The sequence below is a fragment of the Calonectris borealis genome, chromosome Z, assembly GCF_964195595.1.
Source record: "Calonectris borealis chromosome Z, bCalBor7.hap1.2, whole genome shotgun sequence".
Classification (NCBI taxonomy): Eukaryota; Metazoa; Chordata; class Aves; order Procellariiformes; family Procellariidae; genus Calonectris; species Calonectris borealis.
The window spans coordinates 76,542,585-76,570,425 of record NC_134352.1 but is presented as its reverse complement, the minus strand read 5'-3'; the positions used below and the strand labels follow the sequence as shown (position 1 = coordinate 76,570,425).

The 27,841-nt window shown below is 54.0% G+C and overlaps 1 protein-coding gene across 2 annotated transcripts in view; it reads left to right on the top strand.

Moving 5' to 3' along the window:
* Positions 1-27,841, top strand: part of CNTFR (ciliary neurotrophic factor receptor) — a 212,016-nt gene that overhangs the window by 94,569 nt on the left and 89,606 nt on the right. The gene's annotated exons all lie outside the window — the stretch shown is intronic.

The following is a 27,841-nucleotide window of genomic DNA, read 5'->3' as shown; positions in this document are numbered from 1 at the left end:
CTATGCAGGAGGACTCCTCCGGCCCCGTGGTAGTAGGGGAGAGACAGATGTTCAGCAGATAATTAGTGCAATTGTGCAGCGCCTTCCTGCTTGAAGCCTGGATGCCAGAGCCCCCGAGTAAGTCGCTGCGTGTCTGCCTGCGTCGCTTTGTGCTGCGAGATCTCTTTGGAAAACTAGAGCCGACGGGACTTGCTGCTTTAGGAGACACCATGCTCCCCAGAAAAGTCTGCTCTTGCCCTGGTTCCCGGAGCCATTTCTGCTCCATTATCCATTTAACCACTGCTGAGCCTCTCTGAAGTGTTTCTCCTAAGGGTTATCCCCCAGAAAGGGCTTTTTTTTTCTTTCCAGAGATTTTCCAAAGTTAAGTGTTAAGTTTTGGGACAGAACCAGCTCTTTCCCCATGAGGACAGCAGCACTGAATGCAAAGGGAAGTGACGATTTCGGCACAGGGCAGGGAAACACTAACAGTTTCTAGAGGTTTCATTTCCTAATGACATTTTCAAGTGGTTTTCGGAAGCAGCCAGAAACGGCATAGGGTGATTTTGGTTGAAAACCAGGGGAAAACGAGTCCTGACTCCCATTCAACAAAAGACACAATGTTGGGTTGCAAATCCTTTGGAAAAACCAGGCCGCTGCTGAGCAGGTGGCTCACTTTCACATTTTTCCACAGTGGTCCTGAGGTCCATCGTCAGCTTGATTGTTTCTTAGTAATTGGATAGTGTGGGCGTGATGGCATCTTTTAAAAACTCAGGTCATCCGCAGGGTGCAGCTGGGGGGTGCGACGCCAGCCCGTGCTCCCAGCAGCTCTCCTCCGCTTGCCCCTACGCCAACATCTAAGGAAATCCGTAAGAAGAAGCTGGCAGCCACGGTGGTTGGAGGTGCCTACCCTGTTAGAAGCATTGGCCTTCCTACTCCTCTCCTACAAAGACCCTGTAAGGTTTTCATGGCTCATTTTCCCCCTGGCTGGGAGGGAATTGAGTTGGGGAAAGCTATTCTCAGGATAGCAGCATCACCCCCTGCAGATGGGCACCCGCACCCCCCCGGGGTCAAGAGGGGATGCCCAAATTGCCCCCATGGCATTCCCTGGCTGCATCTCCCTCCTGGACTCCCTTTGGTTTCAGGAACTGGTTTGCAGAGCTCCTGCTCCCCGGTTTTGGCCCCCTGGTACCCGCTCCCCAGGAGGGGTAAGGCAGGGCTGTGCCTGTGGCAGCATGTCAGGGGGCTGATGAGAACCGGCAGCTCATTGCAACCATGTGAGGCAGCCTGGCACAGGGAGACCTACATCAGGGCATGCTCTTTTAACGTGCTTACCGGCAAATTGAGTGTCCTCATTTAAAACTCTGTTATTTATTCAGGCGCAGAAGCGCTGCTTGCTTTCCGTGTGCATGTGGGATGGGGATGACCTGAGAGGTGGCCGGCCACGCTCGGCCCCAGCGGTTGGAGGAGTTTGCAGGTCAGCGAGCGGGATAGCAACTGGAAAGCCCGAAAACAGAGCCAAATCGCTTATCCTTTCTCTGTCCTCCTTTGGGCAGCCTTGTAATTTGCTCAATATTCGCTCTGCAGCACGAACCGACTCTGTACACAGCACCTAGTGCTGTGAGATTAGTCTTTTGGTTTTTTTCTTTGTTTAAAAGACAACCTTTCAACAAAAAAAGAGTAACTTTTGATGCATATCATTCTTCCCCTCTTGCATATGTTCATTTTTGATTCAAACACATTGTTGAAACCTTTCTTCCCTCGCAGAGCAAAATCCCCTGGAAAAGAGCAGAGCCTGCTCGTGTGCATTTATTTTTACCAGATCTTGAAATAATTTGTGACTTAAAAGGAGAGAGGGGGAAAAAAAAAGCCTGTTCCTGATTGAGGCTGCTGAGCATTACTGTGATAGAACCAAAAATAATAAGGTAACGAGCAGCTCTAACCTTAGCTTAATTAACACATCGTTAAGATCAAGTGCACAGAGAGGTAGCAGCTCTGTGCCGCTGTGCCTAGCGCGCTGCTCTTACTGCTGAACTGGGAGGCTTGGCGACCCAAGAAATGCATTGCAATTTATTTCTTATTTAAGTGTTTGTTCTCTAGCCCCGGTGAATAACCTAAGTAATTTCTCCAGGGGAGACCTGCGACACACTCATAACAATTTTCAGGTACGAGTGGGAAGAAATGAGCAATGTGAGACAGGGCGGCGTGTGGTGGGGGAAGGTTTGCTCAGAAGGATGCCTGGTGTGAGCAGGTCCAGAGCTGGATCCTCGGCTGCTGAGAGCAGTCAGGAAAATGGGAGATGACTGAAAGCTTTTAGTGCCAGAGCTATTTCTTGACGTCCGAGGCAGATCACTTTCTGATCTCATCTCCCCTTGCACTGAGCTTGGAACCAGAAGGAGAGGTAATGGGTCAAGATTCCCAGGGGAGCGGTGAGAAGGGCCAAAAAGCAGGCGTCCGCGGGGGGAAAACAGTCGATTTGGCAGGTCTGGAGTTCATTGAGAAGTTATTGCTTTGGAAGGCACAGGAATATCTGTTGGGAGTCATAGAAGAGTTATTGGTGTTGGAAGTTATGATGTAGAATTATGGTGGAGGATATAGAGACCCTTATAGAAGCTCAGCAAACCTGTGAATCCATCTATCTAAGCACCCTCAATTCCCACTGAAATCCTCTTGGAACAATAATAATCATTTAACAAAGGAAATGGTTTTTGACCCAGACAACTAAATGCATTTCCGCTTAGTGCTTCCCAGCCCTCGCCTGATGCTCAGCCGTGTGTTGAGGTTGCCTGTTATTTTCCCAGACATCAAAGGCTTTGAAGGAAAAAAATGCAACTTGGGAAAAATTGATTGTTTGCCATGAAAATCTCCCCTGAAAAGAGCAATCTGAAGAACAATTAGCCAGAGGCTTGCGAGCAGATTGCAAAGCAAAAATACAACGTCGGGGCACGGGCAAGGATTCCCCCAGGAGAGGTAGTGCAATGCCCTGCTGGTACAGAAGCAGTTAAGGAGGACGAGGGCATTGCAGAGACCTTAATTGTTTCCTTTCATCAAGTTTCATTACAGGGGGTATCAGAGGGAGATCTGCTCCCAAGCGAGTGCTGGCAGGAGGGAATGGATGAAACCTGGAGCTTTGCTCTGCCTCTGGCATGCCAGGTCCTATTTAATATAACAAAAGCCCAAAGAGCATCCTGCCCTGGATGGAGGGACTGATCCAGTGTTGCCCGCTCTCCTTCAGCTGGGGAGTTGGGGCTCTGAAACACTGCCCTTCCAATAACTAAAGGTGATGGTACCCATCCGCCACTGCTGCTGGAGATCTCTAGCCCGGACACCTGCGTGGATGATCTATCCTGGCTGGGTGATGAATGTTTAAAGCTAAATGATAATTTTGGCTTGTGAAAGCTGACTTTCCACCTGCAAGCCGCAACACCGCTTCCTTGACGATGGAGAAGGATGGAGAAATAAATCCAACCTTGTACAGTTGCATCTGCAGAAGACATCACGAGCAGCTGGGAAGGACCTGAGTAACCTTGCAATGCCAATGCAAATGCGCAAGCACCGAGTTAATTTTGCCATCACTAGCGCGTTCTTTTATTTTTTGTGTATTTGGACCCAAAAGAATGATTGCGCTGAGAAGGGATCAATAGCTCAGCCGAGCGTCCAAGTTATTAACTCACAAACAAACAGCGTCGGGGCTGATGGGAGGAGGAAGAATGTCAATTTTCTGTGCAAATGTTATTGCGGGGAGCCTTCAAGGAGTGTTTTATTTAGCAAATCAGGGCTATCAGAGACGGCTATTCCCTTGCTGGGTGAAGGGGGAGAGTTGGCAAATCAAATTATGTATCTGGTAAAAAGTGTCCCGGGGGGTAGACCTTCAGGCTGAGGGTCAATCTGAAGGGAACAGATGGGGAGAGATGTCATGTGTGAGATGGATTCCTCTCTTTCCCTATCTATCTGCTTATCTAGCTTTGCTCCCACCAGTGGAAAAGGCTCTCTGCCAAGTCTCCTCTCTCCTCTCCCCTCGTTGTTTTTGGGATGTTTGCCTTCACAGGCAAAGGACATGAACCTGCCCTGACTTCTTCCATGAGGGAAAAAAAAAGGGGCTGGCCTGTTCAAGCCATCCTCCCTTGGAGGTGGGTCATAAAAAATTGGGAGTCACCTGCTCAGCCATGCTCATCACCGTCAGGGCCACCAGCGGAGGGCTGTGCCCACTGCATCCCGGCAGGTTTTCGAATCCTCATCCTCCTCTTGTGCAGTCCAGCATGCCAGAAGTTTACATTGCCTTGGATTGTTTCAATCTCGCTGCCTTGTGCCCGTAATGAAAAGTGGCAGAGGGCTGGAGGGCCGGGCTGGCGGCTGGGGCTGTCCCAGTTCTTAGCAGATCCAGCCATGCATTAAAATCTTTGAAATCCCAGCCCTTTTCCCCTGTTATTTCCAGTGTTGGCAGTGACTGAATATGTAAAAAATATTACCAAGGTCGGAGCTTATGCTTTGAAATCTCAGCTGCCACAGAGGAGGTGGTTTTGCAACACATAAAATGCAGTTGGTATCTTGCCACATCCCAAACTTGCAATGTACCGTGCAATGTGCTCCCTCGCCCAACGTTTAGGAAGTAGATGGAGAAAATCTCTATTTCATTCCCCTCCGCTCAGGTTTGTCCTGCTGCTAAGCCCTGCAACAAAACTCAAAGGGTTGGGTTTTTTTGATATTGTGGTGTGGATCTCTCTCACTGAAGTTTTTGCAACCTGTGTACTTAAGCTTTATCCCGCGAGTTTATTGCCCTGACACCAAAGGGCACTGTGAGGGCAACGGCAGGGAAATCCCAGGGCTGCGTGCTTGGGGTTAATTGCAGGGTGGTCTGCACAGCAGCATTGCCTGCCCAGCTTGCAAAACCTGGTGTTAGTGTCAGGGAGTGCATGCCTGCAGCCACCAGTGCCATCCCTCCTGCCCCTTTCTGCATGGGAGGTTGGGTGCTGCTTTTGGGGGGTGCGATGGACCTCTCTGACCCGGCACGGGTGCAAGGGGAGGGAGGGCTCGTTGCAGCGATACCTGCCCACGCAGCCCCCTCGCTCAGCACGGCCAAGCACACCCTCCTCTTCTTTCCCCTGGTAAAACCTGATGGATGGCAGGCCCTCAGGAAAACGGAGCCTGACATTTGCAGGGAGCATGCAGCCACTTTGCCTTTACAAGCCCATAAAAGCAGAGTGGAAAAGTGCCCTTCTACTGCCATGCAGCCATCTGACATTTAAAAAAATGGTGTGCGATTAAGGCTAACATCTGCTGGGGTGGGTTAGTCCTGCACGGTCTAGCTCTTGCGATGCCCGGGTTTCCATGACCCCATGGGGGTCTGTGGGCGTATTGGGCAAACCCCTGCCCGCTGCAAAGGGGACTGGCTGCAGCAGTGCAGCACAGCCTGAGAGCTTCGTTACCCCATGGAGCACCCCAGAAGCAGCCAGCCTGTTCTGGGGATTCAGGGTTGTATAGTGCTGATGCTGTTTGGGCGAGTAAGGCAGAGGGGCCCAGCGCTCCTGGACCCAACCATTGCTCCTCTGCTTGCTGAAGCACATGTCCCAAGCTGAATTTTTAGGGCCTGATGTCCCAGTTGCTTGAAGCAATAGACGTCATGCTCTCCCCACGGCCAAGCCCACTTGGCTGCACTGTCATTCCTTTATATACCCCTTGCTCACGTATCTGCATGTCCTGGGCATGCTCCTGTGAGCACTGCAGTGTCTTATCTGCTGATGAAAACCTTTTTCCCCAGCTAAAGAGGGAAAAAGTAGTGAAGGATGGCATTGGCTTCACATCCAGCGAACTTCTGGTGCCAGTTTGCAGTAGGGCATCATGCTGGGCTCCTGTGAGGAAGTGTCTGAGGCAGGTGGTGCCTTGCTGAGCAGCACCTGTGTCCCAGAAAATGTTTGTCTGCAGTTTTGTGTCACATTTCTCTCCCCGAAAAACTTTGCTTTTCAAACACAAGCTGGTAGCAACTTGCTGCCATGCACATTGCCCTGGCTCATGTGCCAGAAGACTTCTGGTGGGTTTTTCAGGGCAGAAGAAGCTATGTCTAGCAGGCAAGCCAGCAAAAATTTTGCCCTTGGATGAAACAAGAAAATCTGGCCATAAAGCCCAACATTTGATTCCACATGCAGCAATTCCTTAAAAAAAAAAAAAAAGAACAAGCCCTTCATATTTTTGCAGAGCTCTGGTCCCAATCAAATAGCTGGACTGGGAGAAGCATTAGAAAATGGGGGAACAATCTCATGTTAGTCCATTGGGAAAGTTAATAGACCTTTTCCATCCCAAGTTTGTAGGATTCTGGGCTTTTCGCAATAGCTGCTCCACTGAAACCGCAGCTCTGTGCATTGCCTCGCTCAAACTGACGGCTCCTTCCCCTGTAGCGGCCCCGCTTGTCTCATTAAAGCTCCCACCTTTCCGCTGCTCAACTGAAAATCAACAAAGGGAAATTTAGGCTGGATATCAGGAACAATTTCCTCAAGTTGACTGTGAAAGTGCCTCCAGGGAGGAGCAGCGGAGGCTTCATTGCTTGCAGCGTTTAATGGGTTTCCCATCTCGGCGTGGGAGGGAGGGCAGCCTGGGCTCGGAGCCGTCCGGACGGCGCTGGGCATCCCTGGCTGCGGGCGATGGTCTTGCTCTTTTTTTGATCATTTCCCTAGGGAGGAGCAGAGCGGGTGTTGCTGCTTCTCCTTCCCCGCCGCTCTCACCATGACATTGCTGAGCTAGAGCCTGCAAGCGTGTTGGTGCGGTGCCTTTCCCCGTTAATAAACCCTGAGATAACTCCTGCCTAGGAGAGTGACCCGGCCGTGTTAGGCTTGAAACAGCATGTGCTCTTTAGCTGTCCAAAAACTGATTTCAGGTGAGAATAACTCCACACGTGTACTGGAAAAAGCAGATGCCTTCATTCAATGACTCACGTCCTTTCTGCATCTCATCGTCGGCCCTGCGTTTGCTGGAGGGGGGTTTTGCTCCCAGTTTTGCTGTCCCAGCTCAGCTTGGCCTGGCTCTTCCCCACGTCAGGGTGAGCCTGCGGCCATACCACTGGGTATTGCTGCTCCAGTATTTATTGCATGTCTGGGAAAGTGGTTTTCCAAATGAGGTGTGGGGTCCTGCTCTGTGCCTCAGCATGGCGAGTGCATTGAGCACGGTGTCTGCTGGATCCCGGCACCACACTGCACCTTCTCTACAGTCCCTAAAGGACAAACACTGGAGAGGCTCCCCAAATATTCTCTTTCTGGGGAGGCTGGTTGTGGCACGTCACTGGGTTGGGCCTTTAATTTCAAACTGGGCTTTTAAGCTAATGGTTTCAATTGGAAATGCAATGTCTCGTGTTGATTCCCCTGGTCCAAACGAAGCGGGCAGGAGGGATGGAGAAGCTGACGCTTTGCCGAGGTCAATTTTAATGGAGGGAACCGTGTTCTCCTGGAGGAAACACTTGCTGCGAGATTATTGTGGATGATGCTTCGGGGTGGAGGAGCCCTGGGAAGGAGCGGGCGTAGGCAAGGCTCGCCCGTCATTCCCAGCTGGCAACGCGGGCAGGAAGGGCTCGCAGATGGCAGCTGTGAATTAAGGTGAAGCAAAAGTCCCATGAAGCCAGGCTGAGAGGGCAGCCTGCAACCCAGGCAGCATGAGAGATGGGGAGAAGAAGCAGTGAGGAAGAAATGAAGCCCTAAGGGGAATAAACTGTCACCCAGGCTCCTGCAGCATGCTGGGGGGCTCCTTGGTTGGGAGCTCTCCTAGGTTGGGAGACCAGCGGTGTTGAGGAACAGGGTAGGTGAGCATCTCGTAAGGATATTTGATCTCATCTTGGGTGACTTTTAGCCCAGAGGCCTGGTATGTGGAAAGGGGCAAAGAAAGACCCCATAGTTAGGCATCCCACAAAAGTATAGTTGCTGTTGCAGGAGCCTTGAAAGGAGAAGAAAACACATTTGCAGTGTGAGAGGGAGATGAGTGCTTTTGTGGTCCCCATTCTTCATGGTACCACGTGAGCACCTTACGGCTGCTTGCAGTGACCTTGTGAGGCCATAAATATGATGGAGAGAGAAAGCCCAGGGTTTCTGGGGACCATCATTTTGGGGTGTTGGCACATAGAATCCCGTAGTGATTTTTCTGGGTTGCACGTCCTTCCCTTCCCTCCACAGCTGGTGCTGAATGAATGAACGCAGAGGAGGACGTTTAATCCTTTCCTTGAATAATTTCATAACCTACAGCTAAAGGCTACAGATGAGCATGGCCTGGGGGGGACAGGGAACAATCGAAGGTCCTGGTCAGCGTGACAGGCGGTGGTGTCAGTGCAGCAGCCGCCAGGCTGTTTTAAAGCAGGACCCTCTCTAGACAGCTTTTAAAAACGTACGTGATATCTCACAAAAACATGGTTGGGGTGTGGATTCCAGCTGTGCACTTCAGAGATTTCCGATCTTTTGTTTCCCGTGCATGAACCCAACGCACTAATCTGCAATTTGGGGTCTGACTCTGCTCTTTGCTCCAGCCGGCGGAGCTGTGCCGGGAAGTGGGACGCCACGTGTGACCCTCAAGGGCTCGGCAGAGAGCAAGCCAGGAGCGGCAAGGGGGAAGGGGAGCAGGTTGGGCTTGATTTGTATGGCTCAGCTTGCAAAATGCTGTCCTGCTGTGCAGGATGCTGCTGGGAGATGGGAGACCCCATTGGATGCTCTTCCAGAGACCAGGGATCCTTGCAGCAAGCCGCTTCTCCAATGGTGTGGTAGAAATGCAGCATCTGGGCTCTCCTGGGCTGCACCCACATCCCAGCTCTGTAAGGAGGCATTGCCTGGAGCCTGACAGTTGGTACAAAGACCTGGCCTGATGCCTCAGGCTTTGGGCAGCCTCCCATGAGGCGAAAGCTACCACCAGCATGGGTGCAAGCTGGCTCTGAGTAGGGGCGGAGGTGGTGCAGAGCCCAATGGTCCCATCTGCCCCATGCATCATGGTGGGCCAGCACAGTGGGGGTACCTTTCTCCAGGCTTTTCCTCCACTAACATCATTCTTAGCACCACCGAGATGGGCCCTGGGTGTCTGCACCCTCCTTGGCGTGGGGGCTGCTGGTGAACTTCCCAAGGCATCGCTGGGGAAACCCACAGAGGAGGACGGGTGAACGCATGCAGCCCACTGCAGGAGCCAACACTGGCAGCAGCTGGGTCAGGCAGTTCAAAGCTGCCTGGAGCCAGGGTGTACGAGCCGTGCAGGCAGTGGGGTGCACAGGCTTGAAGGGTTTCTTTGAAAGAGGAAGCCAAGGCCATGTAACGGAAGCAGGGCTGCTCCTGTAGCATGCTGTGGCTGGGAGCAATTCCTTTTGGGGAAGGACCCAACCCTGCAGCCTTTCCCCAAGCTTTCTTAATTTCATCGGTGTCTTTAGCCAGGTCAGGGTTTCCCTTGTGCTGGCTGTCATGAATGCACCTCTTGTGATGGAAGTGACATTTGTTTTCTGCAACAGCGATGCTTTGCCCTACCAGAGCCAGCAGAATTCCCGCTAATCCTCCCCTCCCTCGTTTCACACATTTTTCCTTCGTTCTGCTGCTAGACCACGGCGCTTTGCTAAGCGTTGCAGTCAGCAGCAGGTAATTTAAGCACACATCTGCTTGCAATCTGGGAGGAAGGAGAGAGGCAGTTTGTCTTTGTTAGAAGCCTGGCGGTCGCGGCTCTTTGCTTACCTGGTGGCATTAAGGCTTTTTTTGTGGCTCTGTGGGGGCCAGGTGGGAACCAGGGGTCAGATAGGATGGAGACAAGGTGCCCTGCTCTGGTGCCTCACCCAGCGGTATCGTTGGGGATTTTTGACCCAGGCTGATGGACTGCATGACCCAACTTGAGTGCTGATACCTGCCAGGTTTGGCTGTCCCCATCTCCCCTCCCTTTTAGTCCCCTTCTTGTGGTCTTCTGGGCTGTCAGCCTTCCCCGGCAAAGGCTCGCCATCCTGCTGGCCGGTTGCAGCTGGGTGTAATAGATAGAGAAAGCCACCGGAGTCGGTGACCAGGTACCCTCGTTTCAGAACAGCTCTGGGGTTTGGGTCCCCTCCCTATAAATGGGGCAGGGGACATAGGATGAGCAGGAGATTGGAGCTATTGCTGGGGGCGCAGAGGGATTAAATGGCACAAGCCTGTAGGAGACCAGGGCTTTTCTCCTTCCAGTGCTTCAGGGCAAACTTATTTCAGCAAATCCTCCATCCCCTGTTGCTCTTCCCTCCGTTGGGTTTCCTCTTAATGCACCAAGCTGCTTGGTTTATTTTTGGAGCTGCCCACTCCCCACTGGCAGCACAGAGTTGCCAGGGCATCCACTCATCAGAAAGGCTGAAGGTGGGTAAATTAGGACATACTGCTGATTTTCCTGGGGAAATGAGGACACATCCCTGAATTTTTCCAAGGAGGTGGAGGAGTGGAGCAGAGCTATGATGGTCCCTCTGCTACCGGGAGAGATTGGGGCTGTGGAAGGATGCCAGCACCCCTAAATCTTCCTCTTCGCACGCACCCCTTGCAGACCTCTCCTTTCCTGTTCCAGTCCTTGCAACTAGTTTTTAAATGCATTGAAGCCTTTCGTCGTGTTTTGCTAAGTTTAGACTGCCTGCCTTTTCCCTCAGTGTCCCAAAACAGCTGCTGAATGAAAGGCAATCGTTTTCTGATATTCAATACCATAAGCAGGAGTGATTTGAAAATGTGTTGATTCCTTAGACTGTGGGAAAAAGACCTGTACTGCTGGCAAAAGCGGGCTGAAAAGTAATGTGGGGTTTTTCAGGGGTTATTTTTTTCCTTTTTTCAATGGGTTCATGGAAAAACAACTCATATTTCTTCATTGCTTTGAATTTTCCCTGGAGGCTTCCAAAGGGCTGAAGTCTTATATTTCTATACACTTGTTTGCAGAGACGGCAAAACACGGTGGATTCACACAAAAGCCTCGGATTTGGCAGTATTGGAAAAAGGGGATCTGCGTAGTGCCCCGAAGCATCATTCTTACAGCCCGTGAAAGCCAGACATCCCAAGGGGACCCCAATGCCAAAATTAGCTGAACTCTCAGCCCCATCAGTGGGGTGAAGGGGCTGTCCCGCGGCCAGTGCCAGAGGAGTCGTGCTTCCCGGCCTTTGCTTTGACACAGATGTTTTGTGTCACACACGGGTCCGCTGGCAGCAGTGCCGGGGCTTTCCGCTCCCCGTGGCTCCAGGGCATCCGTGAGGGAATTGCTCCCACAGTCAGGCTCGACCCTCCTGGCCAAGCGCGGGGTGAGATGCCGATACCCGGACTCCGTCCGGATGCTGCGCTGACGGCTCTGCGTGGGCTTTCCTCCGTCCGTCCGGCAGCCTCAGGTCCTCTAAAGATTGCGTGTTTGAGATATGTGTAATATTAGTCGGCGTAAATCACATCAAGCCTATGGCTTCCAGCGCTGCTGGCTTGGATTCTTGCAGACTAGCTCACTGTCACTCAGCCGCGGGCCGTCTAGGTTAGCTTAATGAGGAAGCCAGACTAAGATGAAATAATTAATGCAGCTGTAGAGTGGAGATGTAGGAGTCTTTGGGGGATAAGGGAGCTGGCCCAAATCTTCCTCCCCAACCGGAGCACTCCAGGCCTTCGTGAAGGTTCGGAAATACTCCATTTCCACTGGGTGCCGAAGGTGGGTCTGTGGTCCTTCCAGCCCAGGATGCTCCCAAGAGCTCTCCGAATCAGCTGCGTAGGCACGGGGGTCTGGACCAGGTTCAGGGCAGCAGCTGGGCTGGGACTGCGAGCCGGGAGCATCGTGGGGGGCCGTGGATGCTTTAGGAGGGTAAAACCCCTACGCTGGGGGAGAGGAGGGCAGTACCAGGCTCTTGAGGATGCTCTGTTGTTGGGATGCTCTTCTTGGCCCCAAGAGCAGGGAGATGGACCAGAGCCCTTCTCGCTCGGGGCTGGCCCCACTCTGCCGGTGCGAATGGGCAGTGTGAGGGGAGGCATCCACTCCCGTTGGGAGCTCCTGCCACTCGGCGTGAGCCCGAATTAAAGCGGGTTTATTTAGTAAACCCATTCCAGGATAAAGCTTTTAATTTATAGGCGCCCCGATAGTGCTCCAAGGAGGACTTGTACAACTTTAACTGCATTTTCTCAGCATCACACCAGCCCAATAAAAGAGAGTTCATATGCGCTGCACAAATTCTCACTTCCAATATAAAAAAGGTTTTATGAGACTGGAAGTCTCGCTGGCTCTGCGGGGCCGGGTGTATTGGCGGATACTCCACATGACAGACCCTCGATTCCTCTTCGAGTTGTCAGACTTCAGTAGCATTTACAGCTATTTAGCTATCAAATTTTATGTGTGGCTCTGAGAGAAATGTGTCTTTTAAATACTGCTCTGTCCCATAAACAGCAGTCTGTTAAACCATGTCAATGGTACAAGCGGTTCGTGAAACCCTCCGATGCAATTGCCTACAGCTCCGCTCATTACCTGAGCGGCAAAGTGCTGAACAACGCACCAAGTTAATTTTCCGAGCCAGTCGTCTGGTTTGCTGAGCAAAAGCTGGTAATAACCGTGCTCCAGCAGTCCAAATTTGGGTCCTGTTTTACCCCAGCGTAAATCACCTTCCTGCTAGCCTCCGTAAAGCCCTGCTCACTCGACTCTTGCTGGGCGCACGCTTAGGCAAGGAGCTCAGGTTTGTCATCTGCGTTATGGTTGCATCCAGAGGCCACTGGCGAGATCACATCCCTAATTTTCCAACCCAAGGCTGTGAAGCTCAGGATCCTCTCCTCTCCGTGGGAAGACCGTTTGGTCTTCCCTTTGGTCCTTCTTGGAGGAGGAGCTGCAGGCAGGAGGCTCCTGGGGTGCTAGCCTTGACCTTGGCCATAACAAAACCCCTTTGTTGCTCCTTCAAACCTCCCCCTAGGATATCCCCGTCCAGTCGCCTTTTGTGCTTTTCCCAGCAGCGGTGCAGGGGAACAGCATGTACCACTTTGCATCTCCATGCTATTTATTTGGTGACCCAAGCTGAGCCCGTCTGCGCCAGATGAGGAAGAGAAGCTGCTTGCCCTCTTTGCTGATGGTGCAATCGTGCCAGCTCCGATGCTTGGGATATAATTTACAGACTCTGAGCAAGGTTTCAGAGCTGAGCCAGGCTTGAGCTTTCAGCCTCTTTTATTTTATTGTTTCCTTCTTTTTTTCTTATTATTATTTTAGCGCAAAATGGTAACTTTATGTGCATTTTCAAGCCTGTGCCACTTGGAAGTGCAGGTGGTGCAGGCAGCGCGGAGAGCCCAGGCTGCGGGCACCTTCACCCAGTGGCACTGGGTAACGAGCACTTGGATGTATAACTGCTGCTGTGTGCTGCAGACTGGGAGGTTTGCTCTCCCATCGCTGCCGTTTCCGTGTGCAATGAACCGGGGGCTGGGGAGGAAAAAAATATACGTGCGTGTGCAGCATGGTTATTTTCAAATATGAAATTGCACCTGCAAAAATAGAAGCCAGGAAGGGACTGGCGAGCAGCTTGGAGCTGGGAGGCGCGATGCGTGCGGAGCAGGGATGGGGACAGCATCTCCGAGTTTCTTTCCCATGCTCGCACTGCCTGATAGTTTTAGCGGACGTTACTTTGCCTCCCCCTTGCATTTCAATTAATCATCTGCTTGTCAGCGCTCTTCCCCCCAGCTCCCCTCCCCGCCAAGTCTCGGGGAGCGGCGCGCACGCACGCAAGCGCCCATGCACGCAGCCTGCGTGCTGACGGGCTTGGCCGCTCGTTAATCACTTACCGGTTTCGTGCGAGTCGGTCCCTACAGAAGGAGGTTTGGAAGAGGGGAAGACGGCCATGTCCTCAGTCTCCACTTCATCGGTGGGGATGGGCTGAGTGCAGGATCTGGCCCTGCTGTGTTGCAGCCTGTGGTCTCTGTCCTGCTTCAAGCAAAGAACTGGTCAGATTTGTTCAAACAGATTTTGCTTTCCAACATGTTTGAAAGGAGCTCTGGGCTGAGCTGTCCCCCTCCCAGAATTTGTGGGGGAGTTTTTTTTATATTTAATTTTGCGCGGCAATGGCGTTCTGATACATCCATCCAGCTGAGAAGTGACCTTAGGAGGTCTCTAGTCCAACCTCCTGCCCCAAGCAGGGTGAATACTGAGTGCAGACCAGTTTAGTTTGCCCATCTGTGTCTTGAAAACCTCCAGGGCTGGAGATTCCACAACCTCTCTGGGTCCCTCTTCCATGATTGTCCTCATGGGGAAACATCTTCCTTAGGGCAAGTCTGAACCTCTCCTGTTGAAGCTCATGCCTGTTGTCTCTTATCTTCCCACCGTGGAGGGAAAGGGTCTGTCTCCATCATGTCAGTAACCTCCCTCTAGGCGCTGACAGGTTGCTGTTAGGTCCCCCCAAAACCATCCCTTCTCTGGACTGGACAAACCCTGTTTTCTCAACTTGTCCTCATCCCCATGTGCTTCAGCCTCATCACCACCCTGATGGCCCTTCGCTGGACTTGCTGGAGGTCAGCAATGCCCATCTTGTACCAGAGCCCCAAAACTGGGCACAATGCTCCAGATGTGGTTTAAGGACTTTTTTTAATTGATTTTTTTTTTCCATAGTGGATCTTGTAGACCCTGCCTAGGCATGTACCTGGCATCAAATTTCCCCTCTGGCTGGGAAAAGTTGCCCAAAAATAACAAAATTAATAAAGCGTGCATGTGTGTGTGTGCGTGTTTGTGTCCACGGTTATTTAGGAGTGATTTCTGTTTTGAAGATTCGATAGATTTTTTATCAATACTTTTCATGTGTGTGTTTAAGAACTTTGGTTTGACCCCTGCACAAATGTACTGCTCTGGTCAGAGACTCCTCTGCAACCCCGGCGGGAGCTGTGCCCTCTCCCCAAGCTGCTGTCGGCTTCACTTCAGCCACAGAGATAGTGAACTCAGATGGATTCTTTTCCTGCCCTCGCTCCTTGGCCAGAGTTTCTCTTAATTAGCACTCAGAGTTTCCATCTGCCAGGAGGAAGAAAGCTTTTTTGGGGCGGGGCAGGATCTGGTCCGGTGAGGGCTGTTGCGCATGGTGCTGGGAGGTGCTGGAGCTGCAGAGAGCAGCTCGGAGGGGCGATGGGCATGAGGGGTGCAGCCAGAGCTGGAGACAGGGAGCACAAACCCTTTAGGAAAAGCTAGAGAAGGTCAGGCAGCCTCAGCAGGCTGCAGGGCAGGAGGTAGAGCACCTCGGAGGTGGTGGCTTACGGGGAGGAAGGGAGCGTTTGCTGGAGGTGAGCATCCCTGAGAGAGGGTGAGAAGATGCTTGGCGTGAGTTTGGTTCCTTCCAAAACAGCTCATTGGTTTGTGGCAGAAAAGCCCTCAGCCCAAATGCTGCCGAGCCAAAAGCTGAGGTGAAAGGGAGGGAGCCAGCACTGCCGGTGGGAGATGGGGGACCGAGTGAGCAGTGGCAGTTGTCCCCTTGCTGGGACAGGGTCAGCTCAGCAGCCACGGTGGAGTATTTCCACCCTCCCTGAGTTTCGCAGAAGGGTATTAGCTAAAGGATATGCCCAGTAGCAGGTCCAGGATGAGCAACCTCCACATCCCTGGGGTGGAGAGCTGGGATTTGAACTGAAACCTCCTGCCGTGCCAGCGAGATGGAAGTTGGGTTCCTGCTTTCCATCAAGGCACCATCGCAACGGGCTCAGGAAACTGGAACAGAGCAAAACTGGGGGCAGAAATGTGTTTCCCTACGTTTGCTGCTCATCTGTGGCTTTACTCTGCGGTGAGCACAGCAAGCTGATGAGTACAAGTAGACTTGACTCTGGCTCAGTTTTTCCTTTGTTCTGCCGTTGAGGAATATTTGGGGATTGAAAGTGAAATACAGCGCTTTCCTCTTCCAAAGAAAAAAAAAAAGAAGGGAGGGGAAGGAGCCCCTCTCGCATGCTGCACCGGCGAACCCTCGTCATCCTGTAGCAGGAGGCCAGCGCACATGAATATTCCTGTGCAATATGCACGAGTGATGAGCCCCATATGCAGGCCTTGGGAGAAATTAAATATTTTCTACGGCGTTTTCCAAAGAGCCTTTCTATCAAAGCGCTCGGTTGGGAGCCAAAACGCCCCAGCTTTCGCAGCCCCATCTGGTTGACACTTTTTTTATTATTTTATTTTTAAACGCTGATGAATATTTTCTAATTAAAAAACAAGCCCTCCCCTAAATGGAGTCTTGCCCCAGTGGATGGAGTTGAGCCAGAGTTTGGGAGGGGGCTGGAGGCCGCTGGGGACTCCACGGCTGCTCTCGGCTGCTGGTTTTTTTCCTCCTTCAGTGCTGGAGCTTGCAGGAAGGGACCTGAAATAAAGCACACACGTGGTCCGCATCTGCCCAGCCACGCGCAGTGGAAGGCAGCGGGCCGGGCAGGGGCTGGCAGCCGGGTCCCTGCCTGCTGCCTGGCCCCCAAGAGAGGGGAGGGATGAGCGCAGGATTCGGGCAAGCGGTTTGAGGAGCACCAGCCTCTTGGGATGGAGGCCACTGGGGTGCAGGTGGGCAAGGGGACCTCCAAGCAAAGTTCGGCATTGCAAGGGCTGCTTTTCATATACCAGCTGTTTTGCCTGCAAAGGTGAGAAGGAGTAAAGACTTGGCATGGTTTTGGGGGTGGAAGAGACAGGGAGATCACTGGAGGGAGAGGAGCTTGAGGAGGGGCAGATACACAGGATGAGACCTGACGCTGGCTTTCATCTTGAGCACGGGGACAAAACCCCTTGCTAGTTTTAAGGCGTATGAACATGGCACAGAGTTGGAGGGGAGCTGACCTGTCAGGGGGATGGGAATGGGAGGTAGGTGATGGTTCTGTGAGTTGGAGGGAAAGGAGAGCCAGGAGAGTCCAGCAAGAGGCTGGCCAGTGGGGCAGGGTGAAGGGCAGCAGGGTGAAGGGCAGCAGGGTGATGGGCAGCAGAGTGATGGGCAGCAGGGTGATGGGCAGCAGGGTGATGGGCAGCAGGGTGACGTGCGCCAGCAGTGGCGGAGAGTGTGGGGCCAGGCAGGAGGAGTGTCGGGCACTCCCCTGCTCACTCCTGGGTCTGGCAGCATGGCCACCTTCGGAGCCGTAGCCGCTGAGCAGACCTCGCAGAGCAAAGCTCAGGTGCTGGAGAAAAAAGCTGCTGGGATCTGGCAAAGTGAAACCTCTCCCAGCTGAGTTGTTTTTCTGCTAAACAGCCAGATTGGCTTCAGACCATTTTCTGCTCACTGCAGCCAGTGTTGGTAGGTAGGAAGGTGATGGTATGCCCACCTTGAGTACTGTACCCCACAAACCATGAGAAAGAAAGAAAGGATCTGCACAGTTTGGCATCAGTTGTGGACTGAATCAGTTCCCAGGTGTGGTACCAATGTGTGCATCTTCCCTCCCTTGCAGGGCTGGAAACAAATTGGGTTTTAACCCAATTTCTCCTATGTTGAGTATTCATTTAATTCTGCTGGCTTTACATAGCAAAATCTTCCTCCGAGCATACATCTTCTTGGCTCTTTCTTTTTCGGAAAGAGGCTGAGACCCAAATACAGTCTCACACCACAGCTTACCTGCCAGTGACAGCACGCAGCAATGCTGGGCTTGCCAGAGCTTATCGCTGCTAGCAAGAGCCATGCTCAGGGGGGATCCTCGTTTCCAAAGGGGTGTTTTGTTTCCCCCATCGCCGCTGAGCCCGCCGCGCCGCCCCGGCACGTGTTTCGCTGTACAGCCACTCCGTCCTCCTCCTCACCCTGCGGGAACTGCTTCCCTGATGTCAGACAGCTAATACCCCCTAACAAACATGCTAATTTAAGAGCTGTTAAAGCCAGGGGCCAGCAGGAGGTCACAGTCCGCACAAACAGATGGTGTTTTGTCCTTGATAATTAAATTTTCCTGTAGTTTTGGGCGAGAGACTTTCTTGCCTTTTATTTCAGCACAGCTGCCTCCGGCCAACTCCGTTCCTCTCTTCTCATCCTCTGCTCGCTCTCAGCAAACGCCGTCTGCGGGGCTGGGCAAGACCCCGGGGAGGGCGAGGATCCGCAGGGGGTTTCGGAGGTGCCTTCGGTGGCCCACTGGGCTCGCCTCACGTGCTCCGGCGGCTCTGGGCTGGAGCATTTGGAGCCTCCCGAAGAGGCAGCAGTTGGAGGCCAGGTGAGTGGCACCAGCCTGGGGTTTGTGGGTGCCCCCAGCCTGTTTCAGCAATGCCGGAGAGGGAAGAACCCTGTGTTTCGGCCTCACGCAGCTGCTTTTCCCCCAGCTCAGTACAGGCTATGCCAGGCGGCAGGCAGGCTGGGGTCGGTGAGGTCCTGCTGCAAGCCAAGGTGGCGGTGACGGCAAGACAGCTGCTGGCGCGTGGTGAGGCTCGACGTGCGAGTGGAGCCATCTGGGAGGTTGCAGAGAAAGGGGTCCGTTCCTCCCCACTACTTTCCCAGGAGGGCGTTTGCAAGCATTGCTCCAGTCCCACTGCCAGCCCCGGTCCCATCACTGTCCCCGGTCCTGTCACTGTCCCTAGTCCCACCGCTGTCCCTAGGCTTGCCTCTGCAGCACATCCCCATGTCTACCAAAGGGGCTGCTGGCATTAGAAAGCTGCCGCAGCACCACTGGCCCTGACATGGGCTGCCCCTGCCAAAGGGGAGGATTAGTCCCTCCCTGCACTGCCACTCTCCTCAGTTGTCCCTGGGGTGTCATGGAGCAGTGTGCCTCAGTTTCCCCCAGCTCACCATTTTGCAGCATGCTCAGTTACCCGCTACAAAAAACAGGTTCCGCTGTGGCGTTTGGGGACAGTCCCCAGCAGGTTGCACGGGGCATGCTGGGAGGCTGCGGGACGGCATGGGGCAAGCAGGATGGAGAAACTGGATAGAACTGGGAGAAGCAATGAGCACCAAACCCCATCTGGCTGCAGAGTGGGCAGCATTTCTCTCCAGCCTGTGCTTTTCCCTGCCCAAGTTTTGGGCAGCATCCTTACAGTGGTGAGGGAGGCAGGTGCAAGACAAATGTCCCCAATGTCACTTCTTGTCCTGGCTGCCTGGGGTGGCCTGCGTCCCCATAGCAGCTTGTGGGCTGGTGACCCCAGGCTGGTTGGTGGTGTGAGGGCATTGCAGGGACCACTGTCCAGGACACTGTCCTGTTGCATTATTTGCAAATTCATGCCCTGATTGCTCTGCGAGTGTTCGGAGGCATGTGGTGCTCATGCAAACCCACGAGCACGAGGCCATGAGGCATGACCTGCCGTGGCCGTCTCCCCTGCAAAACCTGCTGGTTCAGCTGGGGGGAGCCTGGGGCCACGGAGGCAGGGTGGGTCGGGGTGCAGAGGGGCCAGGGGGCTCGTGAAGGGTGCAGCGGGGCAGGACCAGGGATGGGTGCAGTGCAGCTGTATGCATTTCACGAGCAGATGTGTGCAGAGCAGCTTGGCAAGTATGTAAGCCAGCAGTGGAATGCCTTTCATCCCGCTCGCCCACCCGCAGTGGCACTCCTCCTTTGGGGCACCCCATCTGGTGAGGGCCCAGAGGACCCCCTGCACCCCATGGGGTGGCAGGCGAGAGGGGAGGGCTGGAGTAGACTCACAGCCTGCCCGGGGCCAGGGTCCTCGGACCATCCTGATGCTCTCCCCATGCCGTTTGCTGTCCCCCATGCTGGGAAGGAGACCCACATTCCAAGGGATGGAGGGAGCTCCCGGGACAGGTGGACGGGTTGCAGAGCGGGGGGCCCAGCATCTCCTGTGGGACCTGGACGGGGAAGGACACCAAGCAGAGACCAGTGGGGAGCACACGGTCCCCCGCATCCTGAGCCCCTGCCTGCCTCCAACAGTGCCCGCTGCCCTCCCTGGACTCCGGAGGCTGCCTGGCCCCTGCCCACCCCATCCTCCTGCCAGCTCATTCTGCAGGCATGGGCAAGAGATGAAGCAAAGGAAAACAAATCATCCTGAGGTGTCTCTGGGGAGGTGGCGTCACAGTCATTGGAGTGGCTTCCTTCGTGCCAAGCACTTAAAGAAAAAAAGCCCAAACAAATAAACAAGCCAAAATTAAAATGCCCAGAAAGCTCTGTACAACTGGATGCTCCCTCCCTTAGGCTCCCAGCTGCTAAACCAGCATCTTATTCCCTCCCTGGACAAGATGGGCTGCCGAGGTCTCTTCCAGCACTCCTCACTCCAATCCTGTTCATGTCTCTGAGGCCCTGCAACATGGGCTTCAGGCTCTTATCCTCCTCCAGCTCTGTCTTGGCATGCTGGCAAAAAGCAAACCTGTCCTATTTTCTGAGCAGCGATGCTGTGACCTCAGTCCTTGGCTGTGTTTGTTGATTTGGGAGTGAGCTGTAGCTCTCCCTGGCTTGGGAACATCACCACCGGGAGGTTTTCTGGGCCCAAGCCAGCGTGGTCCTGCCTGCACTGGAGGGAAGGTGTTCTGCAGGCTGCAGGGTGCCAGCGGTTGGGTTGGGGCAGCACCTCGCTTGCCCCTGTGCTTCTACCGCAGCGCAGTGCCCTTCACCTCTCTGGCATGGTAGCACCGGGGTAACCCCAGCACCAGGGAGCTCGGACCCACTGGTATCCAGCCCCTTGCCTGGGTGCTGCAGAAAACAGACCTCCAGAGAAGCAAGTTTGGGCTGCTAAGAGGTGCAGTCTTCATATTTCAAAACAAACCCCTTTGTCCCTGCATCCCCAGGTGCCATTGAGTGGAATGTTAAAAGTCCTGTGGCCAGACCCCCCCCAAAATCACCACGACCAGCGACCAGGCTCCTGAGGCTTGGAAAGACTTGGGAACACCCTGCAGTCCTACGCCATGACCACTGTGCCACAGGCATCCAGCTGATGGAGGAAGTCTGGACAACGAGCTCAGTCTGTCCTCCCTTTCCTCTTTGTTTTGCTCAGGATGGTGCATGACTATGGCACGGTCTAGATTTCAACACTAGGATGCTTTCCTCTGCCCTGGAGGTTTGCATCTTAAGGGGTGTTGGGAAGTTCGTAAAGCAGTCTGGCCACAGACTCTTCTCAAGGCAAAAAGCAGGGTTGTGAGCAAAATCCTGGGGGGTTTGAAGGGCAATGCAGCCCCGCGGACAAAAATAAGAAATGTTGCAAGCGTTTTCCTGGAAATCAGAAACTGAACCTGGTGTGAGGCAGCAGGATCTCCCTAAAACATTTGGGGCTCTTTGCTCAGTGTATGGGAGTTGGGTTTTGCTTTTGTATTTTGTTTTGGGTTTTGTTCCCCATCATTAATATTCTGTTTCCGTGAGTGGAGCCTGGGAACTGGAGTGCCAAAATTCAGTGTGACACCAAGAGCTCCTTCCCACAGTAATCACAGCTTGGAGAGGTGGAGTGAGCAGGATCTGTCCCCAGTTGCACCCCTCTTGGGTGATTTCTCCAGCTTCCAGGGAGGAGCACTGGGAAACACCTGGACCACAAGCATCTCCCATCTCCTGTCTCCCATCTCCCATCTCCCTCCCTTCTCTGATCTCCTCTGTCTGTCCCTGGCATGGCGCAATCAGCTCCACGCCACTGGGGGAAGCATCTATGGAAGAAACCAACCCAAGACCGAACTTGAATGGAGACTCCAGAAAAAAAACACCATCCTTGGCACTTCTTTAATAGAAGCAAATACCCTATTGATTCCTGCAATCTCTCTCTGCAGGGAGCTGAAAAACGCTCAGCGTGGAGGAAAGTTGAGTAAAAAGGGGATGAAAATGGTGTTTCCCATCATTGGTCCAAGCTTTCCTCCATCTCAGAGGCTATCTGGGCATGGATGTGGGGTGTGGAGGAGTGGGGCTCAGGTACAGCGGCTCAGCTGAATTCCTGCCTGGGTGGCACGGGTGTTATTGAGGAATAGGCTGGGGGCAGTGATCCTCCGAAACCTCCACCGTGGGGATTCAGGCCCCTTCCTGCCCTGCCGTGCTTTCTCCCAGCACCAATTTCGAAGACGTGCGATGCTTATTAGTATGCTGTGCTTTCCATTGGCTTTTATCACCGCTGGAGCAGATGGCTGGGCTTGGACCACTGCCCTCCACTTGCAGAAAGGCCAGTTAACGTGATGGTCGTTGCGAGGACAGGTACAGGCTGTGGGAAACGTCCCTCTTCAAGCCTCTGAGCGGGAAGAGGGGATGGGCAGCGGCAGGCAGCTTGCCTGTGAAGCAGCGTTGCCCCGTGATGGCTGTACCACCAAGGGCTGTCGGTAGGCAGGGTCACTGGAGAGGTTCCCAGTGGTGTACCTGTGGGCTGCTCTCCTGGCGTTGCTCATGGAGGTAGGATGTGGCTGGCAGGGAGACATGCTGCAAGAATGGTTCCCCTGCCTGTTCTTGGGGCATGGAGGAGGCACCCCTGCATGTGTCCCTTGTCCTATGGGGGTCAGGGTGTGGGCTGCAGCGTCCTGATGCATTAGGGCTTGCTTGGTCAGTTCGGAGGAGCTGCACGGTGTGATTTGAGCAAGGAACCCACCTTGCTCCTGGAGCAGAAATCCTGCAGGGCGAGGACATTGCTCCTGGGGGTCTCAAGGCCCCGCCAGCCTTTCCACAGCTCCTTGCCCTAGTGGGAGCACATCGCTGTGATCCACAGGAGCAAGAAATTTCCTGTCCTGGGAGCCAGCTCACCACTCAGGCAGGCTGTCAAACAGCCTGAGACATTTCATGGGTTGCTTGTTCCTCCCCAAACCATCCCAGCTCCCCCTGGGAGTCCCAGGGGGCTCTGCAGTACCCTCTGGAAAGCAGCTCTGGTTTTAGCTGGGCTGATGGTCCCACTAGGAGAGCCACTTTCTTCATCCCCACGGGCACAGGGAGCAGCTTTGGTCACTGCCTTTCTCACTGAGACATCCTACCAGCAACATCCAGGGATGATGGCTTCAGCATGCATGTGGTGGAGCCAAGAGTCCTGCAAGCCTACGACTACCTTCAGGGGCACGTCTTCAAGCAAAGCAGCTGGGAGATCTTTTGAGAGACATCCTTCCACCTTATGTCCATCTCTCCTAGACTACGAGGGCAGGAGAGTCTGCGCAGCTGCCCAGGGGTCCAGCGGCACTTCCCTCCCACTGCAGAGGCACAGTGATGGAGGGCTCTGCCGTGGGGGGCTCCTTCCTCAAGGGCATCCTCTCACTCAGCATCTCTGCTTCATTACTGGAAAGGGAGAAGGTGGAGGGAGGAAAGTTGCAGCCTGCAAGAGCTGTGAGCGAATTAATTTCAGCTGGCCCCAGTCATCCCCATGGCACTCGTAGTCCGGGGGGGCAGTGCTAATCGCCCTGTTGACAGTGGGTGTTTAAATTAGATTTAAGAAGGCTTTTCAAGCGGCAGGGGCTCTGGTCCTGCAGGTAAGGCTTTCTGATAGCACGTATTAAGGAGATGATAAAGCCGCTCTTTTCTCTTGTCCTCTTAAGTGGCAAAGTGGAGTTCAGCACGAATGGCGCATTGTGAGACCAGGAGGTTTTAGGGCTTTTAGCAAGTGTACAGCATTAAGCAACAACTATTTTTGCCTTGCCTTGCCTTGCCTTTGCCTTGCCTTGCCTTTCCTTGCCTTTCCCTTGCCTTGCTGCCAGGGGAGGTCTGAAGGGAGGAGACAGCACTTGGTGCTTTTGGGCACCCAAGCACTGCTCCCAGGGCTGCCCCCCTGCCCACAGGACTGCCCACGAGTGGTGCAATCCCTGCGGGAGCTGGGATCGGAGGATGCCCTGCCCTCTGCGGTGCTTCACTGTTCGTCCCAGTAGCACGCACTGCCTTCCAGGAGAGATGGCATCTTGCCAGAGGCACCCCAGATCCCTGGGGCTGGGGAAAGCTGTGGCAGGATCTCTGCTAGCAAAGGGCTGGGCTGAGCGATCGAGGGTGGCTTTGGTAAGGGTGTTTCTGTGGGGCCCCAGGAGATGTCTGCTGCTAGTGTCTCCAGCGCAGGTGCACTGTAATGGCTACAGTTGGCATCTGCACTACAGGCGTAGCATCACTCCTTGGGGAAAGCCAGATCGTGACCTCTCCTGCAGTATAGGTGTCCTGCGGTGTCTACAGTCAGCATCTGCAGTACAGGTGTACTGTAGTGTCTACAGTTGGCATCTGCAGTACAGGAGTACGGTAGTGTCTGCAGTCAGTGTGTGCACGACAGGCGTACCATAGTGTGTACAGTTGGTGCCTGCAGTACAGGCGTACCATGGCGTCTCAGCTGGTGTCTGCAGTAGAGGTTGTACCGTAGCGTCTACAGTTGCTGTCTGCAGTACAGGCACACCACAGTGTCTACAGTTGGTGCTTGCAGTACAGGCGCTGCGGGCTCCTTTGGAAGGCTCTGGGCAAGGCTGCGGTGGGGGTGCACGGGGAGGACACGACTTAGCGGAGCTTTTTTCTCCCCCGGGTAGCCACTTCAGAGCCAGGCCCCGTAACAGCAGCCGGCGGGGAATTGCCCGACAGAAGACTTTATTGTGAGAATGCTAGGGTTTGAAATGATCCCTTTTTTTTTTGTGGGAACCCCCCCTTCCAGAATGGGGTCTTACTTGTTTATCGTGGCTGGGAGGGGACTGTGGCAGGTAAGAGTTGCGGGGGGAGGCTGGGGTGCAGCCCACATCCCTCGCCAGCCAGGGACAGCCCTGCCCTGGAGCTGCCATTTCCAGCAGGCTGTCGCCAGTGCCATGGCTTTGGGGATCCTTCTAAGGGGGAGCTGGAAAGGATCCATCTCTGCCTGCTCCGAAGAGGACACTGGGGCTGTTCAGCAGATGGTGGCATCCTACTTTTTGCCTGGATACATAATCCTCTTTGTTCTTGCTGCCCACCTCAGGACTGTCCTCATCCCATCACACCACAGCAGTTAATGTCACATCGCTGTGCCTCTTCAATCCTGCTTGCAGGGGCAGCTTCTGGGCTTGTCTTCATGTAGGTCTGGCCACAACCCCCTTCCACATAGCCTGATCCACCTCAGGGAAAGCACAACTGAAAACACATTTGGTTTAGACCGAGAGTTGCCACAGGGGACCATATTCATGTCTACGTTGAGTTGCTTTCTGCTCAGAGTAGCCATGACTGATGTCCTCATTACCCTTGGAGCGCAGAACAAGGCAGAGAAGGATCAACTAGTTGGTCTCTCCCAAAACAAGCTGGGGACAGTGAGCAGGCTGCCCGAGGTGGCTTCAGCTCCAGAGCTGCTGGGCCACCACATCTTGTATGCCACCCCACCTCCCACTGCTCCTGCCCAGACTCCTCTTTCCTCTCTGCCACCAAGAAATGATTCACTACAGGGGCAAAAGCAAATATTCTCCAACCTCTTTTTCTGCAAAAGATTGAGTTTCCCACTGCTGGGTTTGCTGTGTAATGAATGCAGTTCTCCACCATCACCTTTCAACTGGTCCCTGCCGGAGCGGGGACACAGCCCAGGGAGCTGCACGCCTGCTGCGCTGCTGCTCGCTGGCCCGTGCTCCCGTGTGCCAGGGTGCTGCTTTTGCTAGAGAGACTGTTAAATGAGCAAATACAGCAAATGGAAATTTGCATTAGAAGCATCTGCAGAAATTGCGAAGGTTTTGTTATGTGCTTGGAAAAAAAAAAAATCAACATGGCTTTGGGCAAAACAGGCAAACAAAGCAAATACTGCATGGGAAATTGCGATTCAAGTGAAAAAAAGTTGATTTTCTGGCTAGATTTTTCACACTAAAATAGCTCTGGCTCCTGCCTGGCGGCAGGGCTCATCTCCGAGAAGAAATGAGGTTTTGCAGGGCAAAAGCAGCTGAGCGGTGAGGTCTCTGTGTCAGCACTGGGAGCCTCTGCCTGTGTCCTGCCCACGCCACAGAGTCCCCAGGGACCTCGGCCACGTCTGTCCCCTCTCTCTTTTTCCACCTGTAGCCGAACAGCATCACGCTCGAGACTGTCAGTGCTTCAGGGCAGGGATCGTCCTTTGCCACGTAACGCTGGTGCCTGTCTCCACGTGAGTTCAGTCTCGGGTGAGGCTGCCAGGCACGCAGGCAGAAGCAGCAGCAATTATTTTAATGACCGATAAGACGAGGAGCAGCAGGGGAGAGTGAGTGGCTTTGCTCCCTGGCAGGACCAAGATGTAGAGCATGATGGTTGGCAATGATATTTGCACCGACGTGAGCCAAACTGAAGGCTATGGCGAGCAGATCTCACGCTTTTCAAAGAGCAGGCTGATTGCCGGGGGGGCTCCCGTCCTGCGTCCCATCATTGCCACTGTCCCCAGAGATGGGATGGCTGCGCTACCTGGGGGTACCTGGGCTGCGATGCAGGGGGGGCTCTGGCCCTGGTGCAGCTCCTTGTGTGCTTCAATTCCTGGTGCCACCCACCAACTTCCAGGGCTGTAGGGAGGGAATATTCAGTGGGAAGTGAATTTGGGATTGGTAGGGAGAGTCGGCTCCTGGCTTGCAGGCAGCTCCCAAGCTGCTCGGGCCCCCGTGTACCAGTACTGCCCCAGGACGTGTCATTGCCACCTACCTCGGGTCCTGGCCATCACGCGCTCCCCAAGCTGCCGCTTGTGATGGCAGCTAGTGCACAGGCAGCAGGGGTGGCAGCAGGGGAGCCACACTGCAAGCGTGGTGGGGACACATTGGAGGGGGCAGAGCAGAGAGCAGGCACGGAGAAAAAGAGGAGCAGGAGAGAAGAAGCAGAGTGAATGATAACGATGTTGTAATTAGCACTTAGCGCTCCTCTCCCAGAGCTTTCAAAGGTCACCTTCATTATCTCTATTTTACAGGTGGGGAAACTGAGGCACGGGGGAGGCGGTGAGAGTAATTTGCTCAAGGTGACCCGGGAGGGCTGGGGCTGGGCTGGGAGCAGGGGCTGGGGCTGGCATGTCAGTGCTCTGCCACCACAGCTCTCGCTGCCAGCCCTTGCTGCCCAAACCCAGTGCTGCAAATTCAGCAGTGAGGCCGTGGGTCTCTTCTCTGCCTCTCTCACGGCTCCCCATTTTCAGGGTCCCTGTCCCTCCAGCATCCCTGCCCCTGAGAGGCATTTGAGACCAAGCTGCACCCCAAAATCTGCTCGTGACATCCCTCCCAGCCATGCTTGCCTTCCCTACCAGCCCTGCGAAGGCTTGTGTCCTGCTGCGAACCTGAGGCCATCTGGGCTCCTGCAATGGCCATGTTGGATAATGGAATACATTTTGCTGAGTTTTTTTCTCTGGCCGGTACAGCTCCCCCTTTATTTAGGTTTAAATGGATGCCATCTGGCTAACGAGCCCATACGCATGTTCTAGATTAAAAGCCAATCCTCCGCGCGTTACCGATACGGCGCTGGAGATTAGAGAGGTTTAAACGGTTTTGAAGGTGTAATTTGCTTTTCACGCATGGTGCTATTTACCTCCTGGCGGGTGGGCCGGCATCCCCGTCGCCATCGCCAGCAGCTCCCTCCCAGCTCTGGTCTCCTCCACCAGCCCTGGCTGCAAGAAGAGGAGAGCTCAGGTGTCTCTAAGCCTGGCAGGGCTGCGCAGGGCATCCTTGCCATTGTTGCTACCATTTGTCCGCTCCCAGGGAGGCTCATTGGTGCAAGGAGCATGTTCCTTGCTTGTCCCTAAAGCCCAGCATGTCTCCACCTGCCTGCCTTCTTAGCTGTCCCCCACTCTGGGGAGACACCCCAGGACACACCTCCCTGCACCCCAGCATCCCCAGGGACATGGCATGGCTCACTGTGACGGAGCAGCCTCTGCCCCTCTTCCAGCCCAGAGAGATGGGGGCCAACCGTGGGCCATTGGGGTGTCAATGGCAGGAGGCTGAGGCAGCATGCAGCACCCGTTGGTCACTGCAAAGACACTGATGAGGGTTACGCTGTCCCTGGCATGCCCAGAAATGCTGCTGCTGCTGTTGCATTGGGCTGGCGGACAGCATGATGCTCGGTGCTAGTGCTAGGGGCACACCAGAGCAGCAGCAGCAGCTGCCTGTGCTGGGATCTGCATCTTGCACATCTTAAGCACTGGCTACTGCTGTGAAGTGCCTGGGTGTGCTCCCATCTCTTCAAAAAAACTCTGCAACCCACTTGCAGGCAGTGTCTGCTCCTAGGGTGATGCTGCAGCTGCCAAG